We start from the raw sequence: 19814 nt of genomic DNA, 5'->3' as shown, positions 1-19814 counted from the left end.
CATGTTAATGACCTATTGCCAATTGACCTAATGAGTTGCAATTTGGTCCTCCAGCTGTTCCTTTTTTGTACCTTTAACTTTTCCAGCCTCTTATTGCCCCTGTCCCAACTTTTTTGAGATGTGTTGCTGTCATGAAATTTCAAACGAGCCAATATTTGGCATGAAATTTCAAAATGTCTCACTTTCGACATTTGATATGTTGTCTATGTTCTATTGTGAATACAATATCAGTTTTTGAGATTTGTAAATTATTGCATTCCATTTTTATTTACAATTTGTACTTTGTCCCAACTTTTTTGGAATCGGGGTTGTAATATTTGAGAGCAATAACAGCTGTTTCCTTCCTCCTTGACATTACTGAAAACCCATTTCAGACACTTGCTCTCAAGAAGAAAAAAAAACTGGTAACCTCAGAGGTGTGAACAACATGCAGGTGATTTTAATAAACTGAATGAGGAAACCAGAAAATTGACTTCAGCAGGTCCATAACCTGACTTTTAGTCTGTGAACCATTCCTTGCTTAAATATTAATGCAAGTTTTGGATTTAAGTGACTGACTGAATATGGCACAGTGTAGATGGAGTGTCTGAGAATGATGTTTCGATATATCTTGTCCATACAAAGTGGAGTGTTCATTCCTCAAGTCAGCATTGTGGATCTTCTTTTATTTTAAGTCAGCATTTTGGAAATTTGATTGAAATTAGGGGTGACGATGGCTGTATGGATGGATGACATTTTAAAGTAAATAAATGGTGGACTGCCTGTGATGATGATTATATTGTGCAGTGGTGATTCTTCTCCATTGTTAGGAGTTTGGATACAAGTACTGTAGCACTGCAGGCTGTAAGTATTTTGAGCTTTAGTCAGGTGTATCGTCAGTGTTTATTGATTCACTGAGACATTCTCTCTTCCTTTTCCAGTACCAAGAAAAGGGCAGAAATGGGAGAATATGGAAGAAAAAAAAAACAAAGGACGAAAATTGCTCATTGTAGCAATGACGAATCCTTTATTGCGGATCTTTGTGCTGCTCGTCTGAATATGGTCCTGTCTCACATTGTGTTCGTTGCTTTCAGAGTATGTACAACTTCTCTTCAGAAAGACAAGGCTTCAGAAAGTGAAATCCAGTGAATTAAATTGATTTTGAATTTAATTGGATCTTCTGCCAGACAGTGGTCCATTGGACTTCAGTAGAATACACTCGGAGTTGGACAGAAGCCCGGTATCTTATTGGGGAGAGCAAGAGAGCAAGACACAATGAGAGAAAGAGAGAGAGAGACTTAATAGTATCTGAACTAAAGATTAAATAACGTCCAGGTGACATTTAATTCATATTTAGTATTTATGAGTTCATAATAAATCTCTGTGGGCAGTGTGTCAGATATATAAATTACTCTCATGCTGGTTGGAATACTCATCATACATCCAAAGAGCTCTATGTGTGTGTGTGTGTGTGTGTGTGTGTGTATTTAGTCATTATCATTACAATTAAACACATTTGTAAGTTGTTATATTTGATTGACGATATCCTGTACATGTCTAATGTGAAGTGGACCATATACACTACCGTTCAAAAGTTTGGGGTCACTTTGAAATGTCCTTATTTCTGAAAGAAAAGCACTGTTCTTTTCAATGAAGATCACTTTAAACTAATCAGAAATCCACTCTATACATTGCTAATGTGGTAAATGACTATTCTAGCTGCAAATGTCTGGTTTTTGGTGCAATATCTCCATAGGTGTATAGAGGCCCATTTCCAGCAACTCTCACTCCAGTGTTCTAATGGTACAATGTGTTTGCTCATTGCCTCAGAAGGCTAATGGATGATTAGAAAACCCTTGTACAATCATGTTAGCACAGCTGAAAACAGTTGAGCTCTTTAGAGAAGCTATAAAACTGACCTTCCTTTGAGCAGACTGAGTTTCTGGAGCATCACATTTGTGGGGTCGATTAAATGCTCAAAATGGCCAGAAAAATGTCTTGACTATATTTTCTATTCATTTTACAACTTATGGTGGTAAATAAAAGTGTGACTTTTCATGGAAAACACAAAATTGTCTGGGTGACCCCAAACTTTTGAACGGTAGTGTACATATTGATAGATTTTATTCCTCATTAATGAACTGAACTCTGTTCAGCGACAAAGTGAGAGAAAATCAAGTTGAGAAGATTGCAACAGATGAAACATGGCTAACATAAGATGGGGAAGGGGTGGGGCTTCCAAGGGAGTTACTTAACACTTGTGCAACTGCCAATCAATCAAGTCAAGGTTCATATGATGATTGGCTCCATTTTATTAAGGACAAAAGAAGGCTGCTCTTTTTGTGTATTTATTGAATGATAACTTATATCAGCATTCTCTAATATTAAAATGCAGAGTTTCTATGCAAACTGTGTAAAGGTTGGCAGGTCTGCATACAAGATTCTTTAATAATCAGAAATGAATTAGCTCCTTCTTGACCTTGATATGTGGTCTGACATCGCTTTAAAGGACTTACATGCAGGACTTCCAACAAAAAGGGTTTTACTTTCTTTGGATAGTTAAGGCTTCTTAGCTTCCTACAGGATTCCTGATCTGAATCCATTCTGAAATGGAAACCCTTTTTACTATGATTCTATACAGTGTTGTGCAAAAGTATTCACCCCCCTTGGTGTTTGTCCTGTTTTGTCACATTACAAGCTGGAATTAAAATGGATTTTTGGAGGGTTAGCACCATTTGATTTACACAACATGCCGACCACTTTAAAAGTGAAAATTGTTGTTTTATTGTGACACAAACAATAATTAAGATGAAAAAAATTAAATCTGGAGTGTGCATAGGTATTCATTTCCCAAAGTCAATACTTTGTAGAGTCACCTTTTGCTGCAATTCCAGCTGCAAGTCTCTTGGCGTTGGTCTTTATTAGCTTACCACATCTAGCCACTGGGATTTTTGCCCATTCCTCAAGGCAAAACTGCTCCAACTCCTTCAAGTTAGATGGGTTGCGTTGGTGTACAGCAATCTTCAAGTTATGTCACAGATTCTCAATTGGATTGAGATCTGGGCTTTGATTAGGCCATTCCAAGACATTTAAATTTTTCCCTTTAAATCACTCCAGTGGAGCTTTAGCAGTATGTTTAGGGTCATTGTCCTGCTGGAACATGAACCTTCATCCAAGTCTCAAACCTCTGGCCGACTCAAACAGGTTTTCCTCCAGAATATTTAGTGCCATCCATCTTTCCTTCAGTCCTGACCAGCTTTCCTGTCCCTGCAGATGAAAAACATCCCCACAGCATGATGCTGCCACCACCTGTGAGTTCGCAGGCACTTATGGATGTATGTACAGTGGAAAACAGCTTAAGAATAGCGAACCAAGCCAAATCGAGAGACAGGAATCAAGGTCAGTAAACATGCTAGGGTCGGGTGATCAGCAAACAGAATAGCAGAGGTAAACAGAGATCAAGGAAATGAGAAATACCAGCAAAAGGTCAGATTGGTAGAAAGGCAGTCAGAAAGATAACAAGGCTTGGTATGATCGGTGAACCAGAACAATACTTCACATTGAGTGCTTGTGTGACTGGTGTTTATATGCAGGGGCAGGTGATGAGGAAATGGATGTCAGCTGTGTGTTAGAAGGTGGGAGACAGAGGGCGCTGTGTGTTCTGGGAGTTGTAGTTTGAGCTGTCCGTGTCTGTAGTCAGCTCTTCACCAGCACGTTTACTGCCACCACCATGCTTCACTGTAGGAATGGTGTTCTCAGGGTGTTGGGTTTGTACCACACATGGCATTTCTCATGATGGCCAAAAAGATCAATTTTAGTCTCATTTGACCAGAGAATCTTCTTCCATGTGTTTGGGGAGTCTGCCACATGCTGTTGGGCAAACTCCAAACATTTTTTCTTCAGCAATGACTTTTTCTGGCCACGCTTCCATAAAGCCCCGCTCTGTGGAGTGTTTGGCTTAAAGTGGTCCTAGGGACAGATACTCCCATCTCCGCTGTGGATCTTTGCAGCTCCTTCAGTGTTATCTTTGGGGTCTTTGTTGCATCTCTGATTAATGCCCTCCTTGCCCGGTTTGTGAGTTTTGGTGGGCGGGGCCTTCTCTTGTCAGGTTTGTAGTGGTACCATATTCTTTCCATTTTGCTATAATGGATTTAATGGAGCTCTGTGGGATATTCAAAGTTTGGGATACATTTTTATAACCCAACCCTGATCTATACTTCTCCACAACTTTGTCTCTGAGCTGTTTGGAGGCTCCTTGGTTTTCATGTTGCTTGCTTAGTAGTATTGCAGAGTCAGGGTCCTTCCAGAACAGGTTGATTTATACAGACATCATGTGACAGATCATGTGACACTTTGATTGCACACAGGTGGATCTTACTCAACTAATTATGTGACTTATGAAGTGAATTGGTTGGACCAGCTCTTATTTAGGGGTTTCATATTAAAGGGGTGAATATTTATGCACACTTCAGATTTCTGGGTTTTTTTTCCTTCTTCATCTTGTTTGTGTCACAATAAAAAAAATAATAATAATAGCACCTTTAAAGTGGTAGGCATGTTGTGTAAATCATTGGGCTAATCCCCCAAAATCCATTTTAATGAATACTTTTGTAAAACATTGTATTTAATATTTAAGGGTTCTAGACTGATAGACAAATCAAGAAAACCTTTTATTGTTCTAGATTTAATCTTTTTCTGCTAAGATATCAGTAACTCAAACCCAAACTGTAATTCATTTGGCATTTATCAAGTCCTGGCTTATGAACTCAAGCCAATAATCTTTACTGATCCCCAAGTGCAGGGATTAATCAATGACCTATCAATAATCAATCAAGTAATGATCTCAGTAAGCAGTGTCGCACTCCATTATGACCTTGAACTGTTGATACACGCCCATGTTCGGAGTGTTTCTGCCAAGCAGTTCTGAGAATAAGAGCTTGGAACAGCAGGTAGAGGTTTTACAAGACCTTCTTACCGTACTTTGTCCTGTGCCAACCTTAAAGATAACTTCTGCAAAATGTAGTCCAAAGAATCCTGCACATTACTCAATAGAAAGGATGTTAAACTTTTTCTTTTTAAATCAGGGAATGCTTCAACTGGGGGGAAAAATGTTTCACTAAAGTCCCACAGATTTTGCTTATCAAAATGTTCAAAGCTCAGGCATACAAAAAAAAAGATCTAAGCCCATTTATTTTTTGAAGCATTTTATTCCTACCCAAGCTTGTAAAATTTATAACAAATTCAGATAACCAGACAGACTCATACATGGTGTGAAAAAAATGGCATTAATGCATCTCAAGTTTTAAATGTCAAACTCTAAGGAGATTTTCTAAAGTTCTCAGCAGAGCCATGATTTTTTTTTTTCAGCACCATTTCAAAATACAGTCATGGTTTGTGTGGGGTTCTGCCTATTTTTTCTGCTTTAATTCAGTCATATCCAGTTCCAAGCTGCAAAACAGCTACCAGCCTAACTTGGGCTTCTTCCAACACATGGAATTAGACCACTCGTCTTTTTGCTCATCCAGTGTTAACAGATGCCCAGAATCAGCTCTCAGGGTGGAGAAGAATGATGTCTTTCCCTTAAAGAAAGCAGGACAATTTTCCAGACTTCCAGCTAGACATGGCTGTGTAGAATCATCAGGATTAACAGTCTCACAGTCATGGAAATGAAGTTGTAGATAGTTGGAGGACTCAGAAGATCTACGAACAAATGGTGATGAGGGATAGTGAGTAGCAACTGATGCCAGAGATCATGGCATCCACTGGCACAGTGATACCACACAGATGCAGCACACAGCAGCAGATGGGAGGCATCTAATGCCAGCCACAACTCCATTACTGATTCCATTACTGAGCAGAGAAGAATGAGGACGATATCTCTGTGGTGTTTATGAAAACTGGAAAGACATGAAAGAGGCTGCGATGGCTGGGATGATAGATAAATGATTTTAGTCTTTGTTTGCCTACTTTGTGTCTTTTTTAAATTACCATGACTTACTCACCAGATAGCTTACTTATCATGTATAGTCATCAGATCTCTCAATCCATTATTGCACTTTACAATACAACTTGTAAGCCATATGTTTCCAGACACATTGTTCATTTCCAGTTGTTAGTCAGTACACCGCTTCATGTATTATATAGGCTGGTTCCTTGATTATTTTCTTTTTTCCCCCAGAAAATCCAAACCATAATTGTTGGTCTGTTTATTCTTATAATTATTTTTATTCTATCCACATTCATTGGATATGAGCAATTGTGCACTCTGATTGGCTACTCTACTACTAGGATATCAGCTCATATACCATGAGCAGAGAAGAACAAAATGGCGGAGTGTGTTGCTGAACCAACAGAGGATGAAAAAAATATATAATAAATTAAAAAAACTCGACTCAAAAACAAAACCCCAAAAATTGTTATCCAGTATTTAAAAGAAACAGAAAGAGCTAAAATAGTCTCTTCCCCCCCCCCCCAATAGCTCCTGTTTTGTCATTTCACTGGTTTGTTTACATTCTAAACAGAAATTATTTTGGATATTTAATATAAAGTTTTTATTTATCGAATTTGCCAAAAGTAAAAAGTACTCTGTTTCTAAAAATCCAGTGAATATGGATAGAATAAAACCATTATTCCACTCAGTCTCGTCGTACACGGGTTATAGACAACTCAGTGCCATGACTCGATTTCGTGGAATAACTGTTTTATATACATTACGAATGCACTGAAATTTTGATCAATTAAAAAGTTGTCCAAAAAAGGCAAATGATTTGACCACATGAGGAACTGGAAGTGCACTTGGTAGAGTCTATACCTTCACCAAGTCACATACTTGAATTTGCATCAAAATCTAATCAATTGTTCCTTGGCCCATGGCTCACTTTTCCTCCAAATCCATTCACTACTTTGAGTTATGTTGAGAACAGACACACCTGAAAAAAAAAAAAAAAAACACCCCACACACAAACAGTAATAAATAAGAAGAATTCCTGGATCCACACATATATCTGGATCCTGGACCACATGCATATCTGGATTTACATCAAAATCTAAACAATTGTTCCTTGGCCCATGACTCAATTTTCCACCAAATTTCATCCAAATCCATTCGCTACTTTGAGTTACATTGAGAACAGTCAAACAACCCAACAAAGGGAGGCAAAAACATAAGCTCAGCCAACAAATTTGGAAGAGGTAAAACTCCCAAAGTAATCTTGATCTTTGCGGCATGGTGGTGTAGTGGTTAGCACGGTCACCTCACAGCAAGAAGGTTCTGGGTTCGAGCCCAGCAGCCGGCGAGGGCCTTTCTGTGTGGAGTTTGCATGTTCTCCCCATGTCTGTGTGGGTTTCCTCCGGGTGCTCCGGTTTCCCCCACAATCCAAAGACATGCAGGTAGGTTGACGTGGGGTGGCCTTGGGCTGAGGTGCCCTTGAGCAAGGTACCTAACCCCTGACTGCTCCCTGGGCGCTTTGGTGTGGCTGCCCACTGCTCTGAGTGTGTGTGTTCACTGCTTCAGATGGGTTAAATGCAGAGGATGAATTTTACTGTGCTTGAAGTGTGCATGTGATGAATAAAGGTTTCTTTTTCTTCTTGATGTAGTGTATTTGTCCATCACTTGAAACCATTAACACCCTAGAACAGGGGTGTCAAACCTGATCCATAAAGGGCCGTGTGGCTGCAGGTTTTCATTCCAGCCATGCAGCAGCACCCTGATTTGGCTTATTCAATCAACTGACACACCCACCCTTTAATCAAGGGTGGGTGTGGCTGCAAGTATTTGACTGTGTGAAGACAGTTCAGTTGATTGAATGAGCCAAGTCAGGTGTGCTGCTGCATGGCTGGAATGAAAACCTGCAGCCACAAGGCCCTTTATGGATCAGGTTTGACACCCCTGCCCTAGAAAATGACACAGACCACCAATAATCATGTTATATTGTATGCCATTTATTTTCCGATCAGTTTAATGTTTGATCCATAGTGCGAGAAGATGAACGTGCTCTGTCATTTTTTAAAATAATTTTAATAAGTGATTTTACATTTAAGTATGAAAAATAAATGACAATTCATGCAACCATACATCGAAAGTTTTTTAGTCCAGAGTCACCTGACTGGTTTTCAGTTCTCCTCAGACATTTTACAGTTTTGCTGTATTACTAATATACAGATTGTTACAGTGGTGCTTGAAAGTTTGTGAACCCTTTAGAATGTATCTTTCTGCATAAATATGACCTAAAACATCAGCAGATTTTCACACAAGTCCTAAAAGTAAATAAAGAGAACCCAGTTAAACAAATGAGACAAAAATATTATACTTGGTCATTTATTTATTGAGGAAAATTATCCAATATTACATATCTGTGAGTGGCAAAAGTATGTGAACCTCTAGGATTAGCAGTAAATTTGAAGGTGAAATTAGAGTCAGGTGTTTTCAATCAATGGGATGACAATCAGGTGTGAGTGGGCACCCTGTTTTATTTAAAGAACAGGGATCTATCAAAGTCTGATCTTCACAACACATTTGTGGAAGTGTATCATGGCACAAAGGAAGGAGATTTCTGAGGACCTCAGAAAAAGCATTGTTGATGTTCATCAGGCTGGAAAAGGTTACAAAACCATCTCTAAAGACTTTGGACTCCACCAATCCACAGTCAGACAGATTGTGTACAAATGGAGGAAATTCAAGACCATTGTTACCCTCCCCAGGAGTGGTCGACCAACAAAGATCACTCCAAGAGCAAGGCATGTAATAGTCTGCGAGGTCCCAAAGGACCCCAGGGTAACTTCTAAGCAACTGAAGGCCTCTCTCACATTAGCTAATGTTAATGTTCATGAGTCCACCATCAGGAAAACACTGAACAACTATGGTGTGTATGGCAGGGTTGCAAGGAGAAAGCCACTGCTCTTCAAAAAGAACATTGCTGCTCATCTGCAGTTTCTTAAAGATCATGTGGACAAGCCAGAAGGCTATTGGAAAAATGTTTTGTGGACGGATGAGCCCAAAATAGAACTTTTTGGTTTAAATGAGAAGCGTTATATTTGGAGAGAGGAAAGCACTGCATTCAAGCATAAGAACCTTATCCCATCTGTGAATCATGGTTGTGGTAGAGTTATCATGCTTTGGGCCTGTTTTGCTGCATCTGGGCCAGGACGGCTTGCCATCATTGATGTAACAATGAATTCTGAATTATACCAGCGAATTCTAAAGGAAAATGTCAGGACATCTGTCCATGAACTGAATCTCAAGAGAAGGTGGGTCATGCAGCAAGACAACGACCCTAAGCACACAAGTCGTTCTACCAAAGAATGGTTAAAGAAGAATAAAGTTAATGTTTTGGAATGGCCAAGTCAAAGTCCTGACCTTAATCCAATGGAAATGTTGTGGAAGGACCTGAAGCGAGCAGTTCATGTGAAGAAACCCACCAACATCCCAGAGTTGAAGCTGTTCTGTATGGAGGAACGGGCTAAAATTCCTCCAAGCCGGTGTGCAGGACTGATCAACAGTTACCGGAAACATTTACTTGCAGTTATTGCTGCACAAGGGGGTCACACCAGATACTGAAAGCAAAGGTTCACATACTTTTGCCACTCACAGATATGTAATATTGGATCATTTTCCTCAATAAATAAATGACCAAGTATAATATTTTTGTCTCATTTGTTTAACTGGGTTCTCTTTATCTACTTTTAGGACTTGTGTGAAAATCTGATGATGTTTTAGGTCATATTTACGCAGAAATATAGAAAATTCTAAAGGGTTTACAAACTTAAGCACCACTGTACACATTTGTTTTTCACTATGAACATAATTCCTGTTCATAGATACATGATCAGTGTCAGCGGGTGCAGGAGAGAGTGGCTGCAGCACAAATTAGCAGCCAAATTATAAGACGAGAAGCAGAGTCAGGTTCAGGCAAAGGGTCAGTCGATACACGAACAGAGAGTCAGAGGAATATAACTATCTCAGAACCCGAATGTAAACAAAAGCAGGGTCAATGTAACTAAAGTCAGCACGTGAGCCAAACAGCTTGGTGTGATCAGGTACAGGGACACAGAATGATACTTCGCACTGAGCGTTTGTGGTTGTGGTCCTTCAGTAGCGTACACTGATGGCTTGTGATGTGGAACAGGTGCAGCGGTAATCAGAACTATGGCCCTTGGGAATTGTAGTCCGTGGTGGCCATGTTTGAAGGCTGCCATGAACTCAGATCACTATTAGTGACAATCAGCTTTAAAATCAAGCAGAAAACAAACTATAAGTCAAACTATTTGATCAAAGGTAAGTTTTTGTTTTTCATATTTTGTAATCCGAAGCACCAATGACCTGTTAAAACTCAAACGATTGTTTAGTCAGATTTGGATGTAATTTAGATTTCAGGAAACAGTGTCTGTGTTACAAATGATTATTTTTTTTCCCACAAAAAAATAATAATAATTTTCTGACACACGTTTGGAGTTCGTAACAAATAGTGTGAGGTAAACACCTGGATCCAGATGTACTGAATGAATGCTGTGGGAGTGTGTATACCATGATCTATACTTGTGTATGCAAATAACTAGAACAGGATCCTTCAAACCTCGACTTTAAACTGAACTCCCTGCAGTCATGATTAAAGTGGAGCGTTTATGAAATGCCTTTAGTGCTCTAATCAGAATTAATTGAAAAGCAGATCTATTTTTTGGTCAATAATTAGATGTTAAGTCCTTTCCAAAAAAAATTAACAGGAGTGCTTCTGGCTGTGAAATGTTGTGTATTAGTGTTGCAGATTAAATGACATAGGAAATAGATTTTCAAGCTCACTGTCAATGATGTTCTAAGAACCATGAGTTTGGTTATGAGGATTTTTACCTCCGACAACTGGGTTTGAGGAGGTGATGTTTTCACCTCTTTTTGTTTGTTTGTTCCCAACATAAATCAAAAAGTAGTGAACAGATTTGGATGAAATTTGGAGGAAAGGTGGACCATAGGCCAAGGAACAATTGATTAGATTTTGATGCAAATCTGAATATGAGGCTTTGGAGGAGGTATGCGCTCTACCAAGTGCTCTTCAAGTTAGTAATGTGGTCTGGAGACCACATCACCATGGATGTAAAGGCTAATATTTGGTGAAATTTTATCATTATTTTTTCCCATAGTTGATACAGCAAAGGAGACATTCATGGAAGGAGTCTCCAGTGTCAGTGATTTGTGACAGTCAGAAGTAAAGCTGTAACTCAAAAAGTATCCACTGTGCTGCTGCAAAAAGGAAATTTCCCCATTGTGGGATAATAAAGGTCTTCTTATCTTAACTTTTTCCTGTACAGTTCACCGACACTTACTTACTGATAAAATACTTGAAAATCTAAATAGAATATAATAATTATAAACTGGGATTGTACAGTACAATTGAAGAGTTTGGTTCCAAAATGCGATAAATGCCAAATTTGAAAAATTGAAACTCCCACCACCAAACCATCAGCAATTATCATATCTTACTTGTACCATATTCAGTTTTCACCAAAACATAATATCTGCCATTGATTTACACACTGCATTACAGGTTTTCATTCCAAAATGCAACAAGCGCCATCACCGATTTTTCTCAAAACCAGGCATATCCATTTGGCCAATCAGAGGCCGCCATTGACGTGAAGTCTTCTAAGATGGTTGCGTCCGCGAAGTAGGAAATTGCTTCATCACTTCTTGCATTGAATGGACAATTTCACACTGAATTATGAATAATTTCAATAAAATTATCTAAAAAATTTAAATAATCTATAAAATAAAATAATCTGTCATGAAAGAACACGGTTAAATGCACTTTAAATAGAAAGGGATATGTAGCATTTTGGGGGGAAATGCCGTGGCGTGGATATGTAGCGACTTAACAAAATAATTACTTGGTTCAGTGAAAAGCTGTTAATTAGTTCTGGATTTCATTTTCAAAGTTTATCATTATTAAGGAGTTTATCAATAAATTTTAAAACAGGATACAGTGGTTTTCCTTTTATCACTTCCTGTAATCAGAAAAATTGATTTTTCTTGAAACAATGGAACTGGATATATAGCGTTTTGGAACCAAACTCTTCAAGTGTATCTATTAGTTGTGCTATTAAAGAGCACATGGAGAAGGTAACAAAAATAACATATGCTTCCTAGAACCCTGGTAGGCCGAGACAAGAATGATGAGGACACCAAAGCCTTAGGAGAGAATAATAAATCAAATCAAATCAAGTTTATTTGTACAGTGCTTTTAACAATAAACATTGTCGCAAAGCAGCTTTACAGAATTTGAACGACTTAAAACATGAGCTAATTTTATCCCTAATCTATCCCCAATGAGCAAGCCTGTGGCGACGGTGGCAAGGAAAAACTTCCTCAGACGACATGAGGAAGAAACCTCGAGAGGAACCAGACTCAAAAGGGAACCCATCCTCATTTGGGCAACAACAGACAGCCTGACTATAATATTAACAGTTTTAACAGGTATAACCATCAACTGTCCTCATGGGGCCGTCCTTCACAGGAGTGGGGCGATAAAACTCCGACCAGACACAGGGCACCAGGATGGATCAAGCAGGTCCGAGGGGCAGAAGAGGCCAGCATCTCAATCCCAGGATCAACATGTAACTCAGAGGGACAGATGGGGGGGGGGGAAAGAAAACACGTTGTTAGGTATGCCCTAAAAATGACAAGTATTAAATCTGTGTGGTAGGCTCGCAGAGACGAGAGTCTTTACATCAGGCATAACACACAATGGCATGTTAATATGGTAAAAAATATATCATGACTGCTCTGGCTGGATGCTTGATTGGGTGATGGGAGCACACTCCTCAGCAATGATGAGATGCAGATGGGACCCTTAGGCCTGGCCAAGACAATTCAGTTACATTTCACCGGGTCTGGGACATGCGACAGAATGTCTGACGGCCGATTCCCTGCAGGCTACGATAGCCAGTCGAGGTCCCCACCGTCTCCACCAAAAGATTTCCTGTTGACTCCATGTAACTCAGAGGGACAGATTTGGGGTGGGGGGGAGAGAAAGAAAACACAGGTGGTTAGGTATGCCCAATGTCACCTGAATAAGTAGGAACAGTATACATATTGCACCGAGTACAAGCAGGGACTCCGGCAACTAACTATGACAGCATAACTAAAAGGGGAGAGCCAGAAGGTAACACAGGCATGAGGGAGCCCCGGGACATAAAGCAGCAGCCACTACACCGTCAACAAACTCGAGTGAGCAAGCGAGTGGGGACTGACAGCATCCATACATCCCAGTTTACCAAAATACTCTATGTCTGAGGACCCTCCAGATCTACTCCTTTACCTCATAAACACCATTAACAAAAGGCTTGACTAAACAGATATGTTTTCAGCCTAGACTTAAATGCTGAGACTGTGTCTGATTCCTGAACACTACTTGGAAGGCTGTTCCATAACAGTGGGGCTTTGTAAGAAAAGGCTCTGCCCCCTGATGTAGCCTTCACTATACGAGGTACCAGCAGATAGCCTGCACCTTTTGAATAATACCGTCTTTACATTTCTTTCTCCTTGAGCATGTTTCAATATTTCTATTTTCCAACAGAATCACTATGAACACAAACAAAAAAAAATTAAAAAAGCATGCACAATGTTTCTGTTGTCTTTGGTCTGTTTGCAGTTAAACTGACTGTTAGCTGTTTTCCTATCAGCGCTCTCGTGAGTCAAAAGAAACATGATTATTAACCACACGCACATAGGTGTCACCACTCAGTCATTACCTGATTGTTCTCTGCATCTCCTCTTATTCATGGCCAGTGCTTAATCACGCCCTTACTGCTGCATGTTTGACCCCTATCTGATTGTTAAGTCTGATGTAATCACCATTTCTGGATCCAAACACTCCTTCAGATCCCAAAAGCAGACAAGAACAGCTCATTCACAGAGACTTAGGCCCTGTCCACACTGCAACGGATTCAGGTGACTCCGATACAATTGCTTATCGTTTAGGCCTGGCATCCACACGGCACCGGCGTTTTGGGTGCCCAAAACGCAATCTTTTTGAGAACAGGTTCCAGAGTGGAAAGATCTGGCAACATTGCCATTGTGAAGTCGTCTGGATGAGTAGAACAGATTTGTTTACGATGACGTCACAACCACATGACTGTGAGTGCTTCACGCCGGGTAGAAGTGTAACGAACTCGATGCGAGTTGTCAACAAATCCTATAACTTGGTTCATGAAACGCGCTTACAAAATATTTTCACTGTGAATATTTATTGTGTAATGGTGCAAAGTGAGAGAGAGAGAGAGAGAGAGAGAGAGACTCTGCCCTTAGGGCAGAGTCAATCCCGCCAGCAAAAATAGGGAAAAAAAGGAGCGATCTCACCTCTTCAGATGTTGATTTAAGTCCTACAATACATTTCTCAAAAAGGGTGTAGAAGAGCAAATTAATCCATCAACGTGTAGCATTCAATTTATTCCGGACCATTAAAGACGCCGCCTTCCTCGTAGAATCATACGTCATCCTCGCCGCCATATTGGATAGGTCAAAGCGGAGAATAAAGATTAGCTGCGTTTAACTGTACCAACAGGTTTGCCGTCCAAAGGAGATCACATGGGATTACCTTTCACAGGTGAGACTGGAAAAATACTTTTCATTGTATTTGGTCATTATAATGTAATTTTACGAACAGATTTTCCTGACTTTGTGGCTAATATGAAGTCTCACACATAATAGTTTATGCGCATGCGTCCTTACTTCTTCTATTGTTCTGGTGTCTCCGAAGGGACCATCTTACAGCGCCCCTAGAGGTGTGGCATGTGTATTGCATCGTTTTCAGCAAGCGTTGCGTTGCCATATGTACCTGATATTTTACTGATCGTTGCCCATTTGGACGCGATATATTTTTAAATAACATCTCGTTGCTGTTGTCGTGTGGATGTAGCCTTATACAGTGGATGCTGCACTTGAACAGATTAATAACGAGAAGAGCAGTTGGTAAAGTACATATCTCCACCAAGCCACATGTTATCAACATGAAAATCAAATCACTTGAACCCAGGATGATACTAAAGCTGTCCACCAAATTTTACCCAAATCCATTCACTACTTTTTGAGTTATGTTGGGAAAAGACAAAAAAAAAAATCCTGGATCTGCATACATATCTAGATTTGCATCAAAATCTAATCAATTGTTCCTTGACCCACAGTCCACCTTTCCTCAAATTTCATCAAAATCTGTTCACTACTTGTTGAGTTACATTGGGAACAAACAAACAAACAAAGGATGCAAAAATATAACCTTCTCCATCAAAGTTGGCGGAGGTAAAAAAAAAAATAAAACATTGATACAGTGAGGTTTTCAGGTTAGCTAGCTAATGTTAGCACCTGGGGCACCAATCTTTGCTTGTCTCCATTATCCCCTTGGCATATAATGTGGGGGGATATAGCTATCACTCTGTCCATCTGTCCATCCGTCTGTCTGTCTGTAAACATTTTAGTTTTCAGAGCATGCCCCAAAAACTACACTGCAAAAAATGATATCTTAGCAAATAGTCGAAACAATCTAACATTTCCTATTAGAAGAATATAAGACACCAATTCTGAGATAATTAAACTTAATTCTAGATTGCAACCAACTTATTCTAAGATGTCTTATCAAGTAAAAATATCTGTCCATGCAGCAAAATAATTTCACTCGTATTAAATAATTTTCTCCTCAAATTCAGTTTTCAGTTTTTTGCAGTGTATTTGGGATTTTTTCACAAAACCTGACAGTTATGTTAAGTGACTAGAAGAGTTGTGCCTTTTGACATTTTGGGATTTCTGTTATTTTATTTTTTTCCATATTTCCATAGCAACCAATTCAATTTAGGAAAATCTGTAGTGGGGTTTCATGTGGGGGCTGGGGGGGGGGGTATCTCGTCACCTGATGACTTTTGTTTCTTGTTTAAGAGTTGTAACCCACCATATCAATGGCAGCCATTTACTCTTCTCTTCTTCATCACAACAAAAGCAATTGAATGTCAGCTTTTTCTTGGACTCAGAGACAGGAACTTCAGCCAACGCAGTTAAGGCTTGGACCTGGAAACAGTATTATCAAAAGGTGATACATCATGTGTTAACAAGCAAATAAAGCCCTTTTTGTAAAGTGTTCAAGCTTTAACATAATTTGTTCCTAATATGGAATCTCATCTCGTTATCAATTTCAAGCTGGAGCCTATCCCAGCTGACTACGGGCGAAAGGCGGGGTACACCCTGGACAAGTCGCCAGGTCATCACAGGGCTTACACACAGACAACCATTCATATTCACACTTACGGTCAATTTAGAGTCACCAGTTAACTTAATCTGCATGTTCTTGGACTGTGGGGGAAACCGGAGCACCCGGAAGAAACCTACGCAGACAACATGCAAACTCCGCACAGAAAGGCCCTCGCCGGCCACAGGGCTCGAACCCGGACCTTCTTGCTGTGAGGCGACAGTGCTAACCACTACACCACCGTGCCACCCTCCTAATATGGAATAAAAAAATAAATTTTTTTCAACCCTGATATTGACTGTATTACAATTCTTATTTTTAACCAATCAGTGTTTCCCTTCCACAGAATTAATTGCTAGATACACAATACTGAAATTTTGTATCAAGCAGACAGTTTGATTTATCTGTAAATTATTTTAGTTCAAATCAGATTTGTGCACAAAAATACATTTTCATCTCACATCTGATTCAACATGTCATAAAACATGATGTTGTTCATCCATCAAAGTCGATGAAGACCATGACTTCACTGGTTGGCTGTGTGTCTTCTGAGGTGACTGATGAGTCCAATTTGTGCTCTGAATTGTTTGCCACATATTCTGCACCTCTGGCCGGTGGGTGGCTGAGTGGAGGTGGTGGCTACTCTTGCTTTCCACACTGCCTGTTTCCTTTCAGCCATAGCTCTGTGATGCTGTTCAGCTGGCTTGACACCTCTGCTGATCAGGCTGTGCCATGATGGTCGGTCAGAGGCAAGATCTTCCCAGCTCTGGACAGGAATGTTAAGGCTCTTAAATGTGGCCTTGAGGTTGTCTTTGAAATGGAGTTTGGGGCATCCAACTTGGTGCTTGCCCCCCACAAGTTCTCCATACAGTAGCACCTCTGGGATATGCTGGTCATTTATGCACAGGACGTGACCAGCCTTTCTTGTCTGTGCCTTCTCAAGGAGGGTGCGTATGCTGGGCATGTTGGCACGGGAAAAGACCTCTGTGTTAGGAATGTGATCCTGCCACCTGATGTTCATCAACTTGTGGAGACAGGTTGTGTGGAAATGGTTCAACTGCCAGGAGTGTCTGCTGTATACAGTCCAGGTTTCACAGGCGTAGAGGAGTGTTATTGTGACTACCGCCTGGTAGACTTTGAGCTTGGTGCTGAGACTGATACCCCTTCATTCCCAAACATTTTGTCGAAGCCTCCCAAAGCCACTGCTAGCCTTGGTGATCCTCCACATGACTTCCTGATCAGTGTTGGCCTGACATGACAGGGTGCTGCCCAGATATGTGAGCCTGTCGATGTCATTGAGCATTGTATCATTTACCGTGTTGCTGGGTTTCTGGTAGGGTTTGCCAGGTCGGGGTTGGTACAAGGCTTCAGTTTTCTTGGTGCTGATGGTAAGGCCAAAGTGGCCATAAAACATAAACATAAATAAATGGTCTAGTACTATTTTAATTATAAACATTGTAAAAATATGAATATTTTGTTACTATGTACAGTATGGTTAAACAAAAATGTATAATAAGTAATTTTGTGAGGCAACAGAGTTTCTGGAGACTCCGTAATCATACAGAACATTCAAGCATATGGTTAAAAAAAACAACTGAGTTTCACCGAGGTCTATAGCTCTGGACCGGCTGTCGCTACAGTTAGGTCCATATATATTTGGACACTGACACAAATTTTGTTTTGTTTTTTACCTGTTTACTGAAACATATTCAAGTTATAGTTATATAATGGACATGGACATAAAGTCCATACTTTCAGCTTTCATTTGAGGGTATCCACATTAAAATTGGATGAAGGGTTTAGGAGTTTCAGCTCCTTAACATGTGCCACCCTGTTTTTAAAGGGACCAAAAGTATTTGGACAATTGACTCAAAGGCTATTTTATGGGCAGGTGTGGGCAATTCCTTCATTGTGTCATTCTCAATTAAGCAGATAAAAGGCCTGGAGTTGATTTGAGGTGTGGTGCTTGCATTTGGAAGATTTTGCTGTGAAGAAAACATGCGGTCAAAGGAGCTCTCCATGCAGGCGAAACAAGCCATCCTTAAGCTGCAAAAACAGAAAAAAAAAAAACATCCAAGAAATTGCTACAATATTAGGAGTGGCAAAATCTACAGTTTGGTACATCCTGAGAAAGAAAGAAAGCACTGGTGAACTCATCAGTGCAAAAAGACCTGGACGCCCACAGAAGACAACAGTGGTGGATGATCGCAGAATAATTTCCATGGTGAAGAGAAACCCCTTCACAACAGCCAACCAAGTGAACAACACTCTCCAGGAGGTAGGCGTATCAATATCCAAATCTACCATAAAGAGAAGACTGCATGAAAGTAAATACAGAGGGTTCACTGCATGGTGCAAGCCACTCATAAGCCTCAAGAATAAAAAGGCTAGATTGGACTTTGCTAAAAAAAACATCTAAACAAGCCAGCACAATTCTGGAAGAACATTCTTTGGACAGATGAAACCAAGATCAACCTCGACCAGAATGATGGAAAGAAAAAAGTATGGCGAAGGCATGGTACAGCTCATGATCCAAAGCATACCACATCATCTGTAAAACATGGCGGAGGCAGTGTGATGGCTTGGGCATGCATGGCTGCCAGTGGCACTGGGTCACTAGTGTTTACTGATGATGTGACACAGGACAGAAGCAGCCGGATGAATTCTGAGGTATTCAGAGACATACTGTGTGCTCAAATCCAGCCAAACTGATTGGTCGGCGTTTCATAATACAGATGGACAATGACCCAGAACATAAAGCCAAAGCAACCCAGGAGTTTATTAAAGCAAAGAAGTGGAATATTCTTGAATGGCCAAGTCAGTCACCTGATCTCAACCCAATTGAGCAGCATTTCACTTGTTAAAGACTAAACTTCAGACAGAAAGGCCCACAAACAAACAGCAACTGAAAACCGCTGCAGTAAAGGCCTGGCAGAGCATTAAAAAGGAGGAAACACAGCGTCTGGTGATGTCCATGAGTTCAAGACTTCAGGCAGTCATTGCCAACAAAGGGTTTTCAACCAAGTATTAGAAATGAACATTTTATTTACAATTATTTAATTTGTCCAATTACTTTTGAGCCCCTGAAATGAAGGGATTGTGTTTAAAAAATGCTTTAGTTCCTCACATTTTTATGCAATCATTTTGTTCAACCCACTGAATTAAAGCTGAAAGTCTGAACTTCAACTGCATCTGAATTGTTTTGTTCAAAATTCATTGTGGTAATGTACAGAACCAAAATTAGAAAAACGTTGTCTCTGTCCAAATATGTATGGACCTAACTGTAGGTGATATCATGGCAATTAAGGAAGTGTCTGATTAATTAAGATAAACATATACAGTTGCAGTCAGAAGTTTACATACAGTGACATGAATGTCACCTTGGATGTGAATGTCATGGCAATATTTGGGCTTTCAGTAATTTCTTTGAACTGTTCTTTTTCTGTGGCAGAATGATTGTACAGCATACAGCTTTAATAATAAAAAAAAAAACTAGAATTTGGTGCACAAGTTTTACTTTTCTTTGGGTTTTCTGAAATCAACACAGGGTCAAAATTATACATGCAGGGTCAATAATATACATATAGCACATTTAATATTTGGGTAAAATATTTC

The sequence above is a fragment of the Neoarius graeffei genome, chromosome 5 (genome assembly GCF_027579695.1).
Source record: "Neoarius graeffei isolate fNeoGra1 chromosome 5, fNeoGra1.pri, whole genome shotgun sequence".
NCBI lineage: Eukaryota > Metazoa > Chordata > Actinopteri > Siluriformes > Ariidae > Neoarius > Neoarius graeffei.
This window is presented reverse-complemented; position numbering follows the sequence as displayed.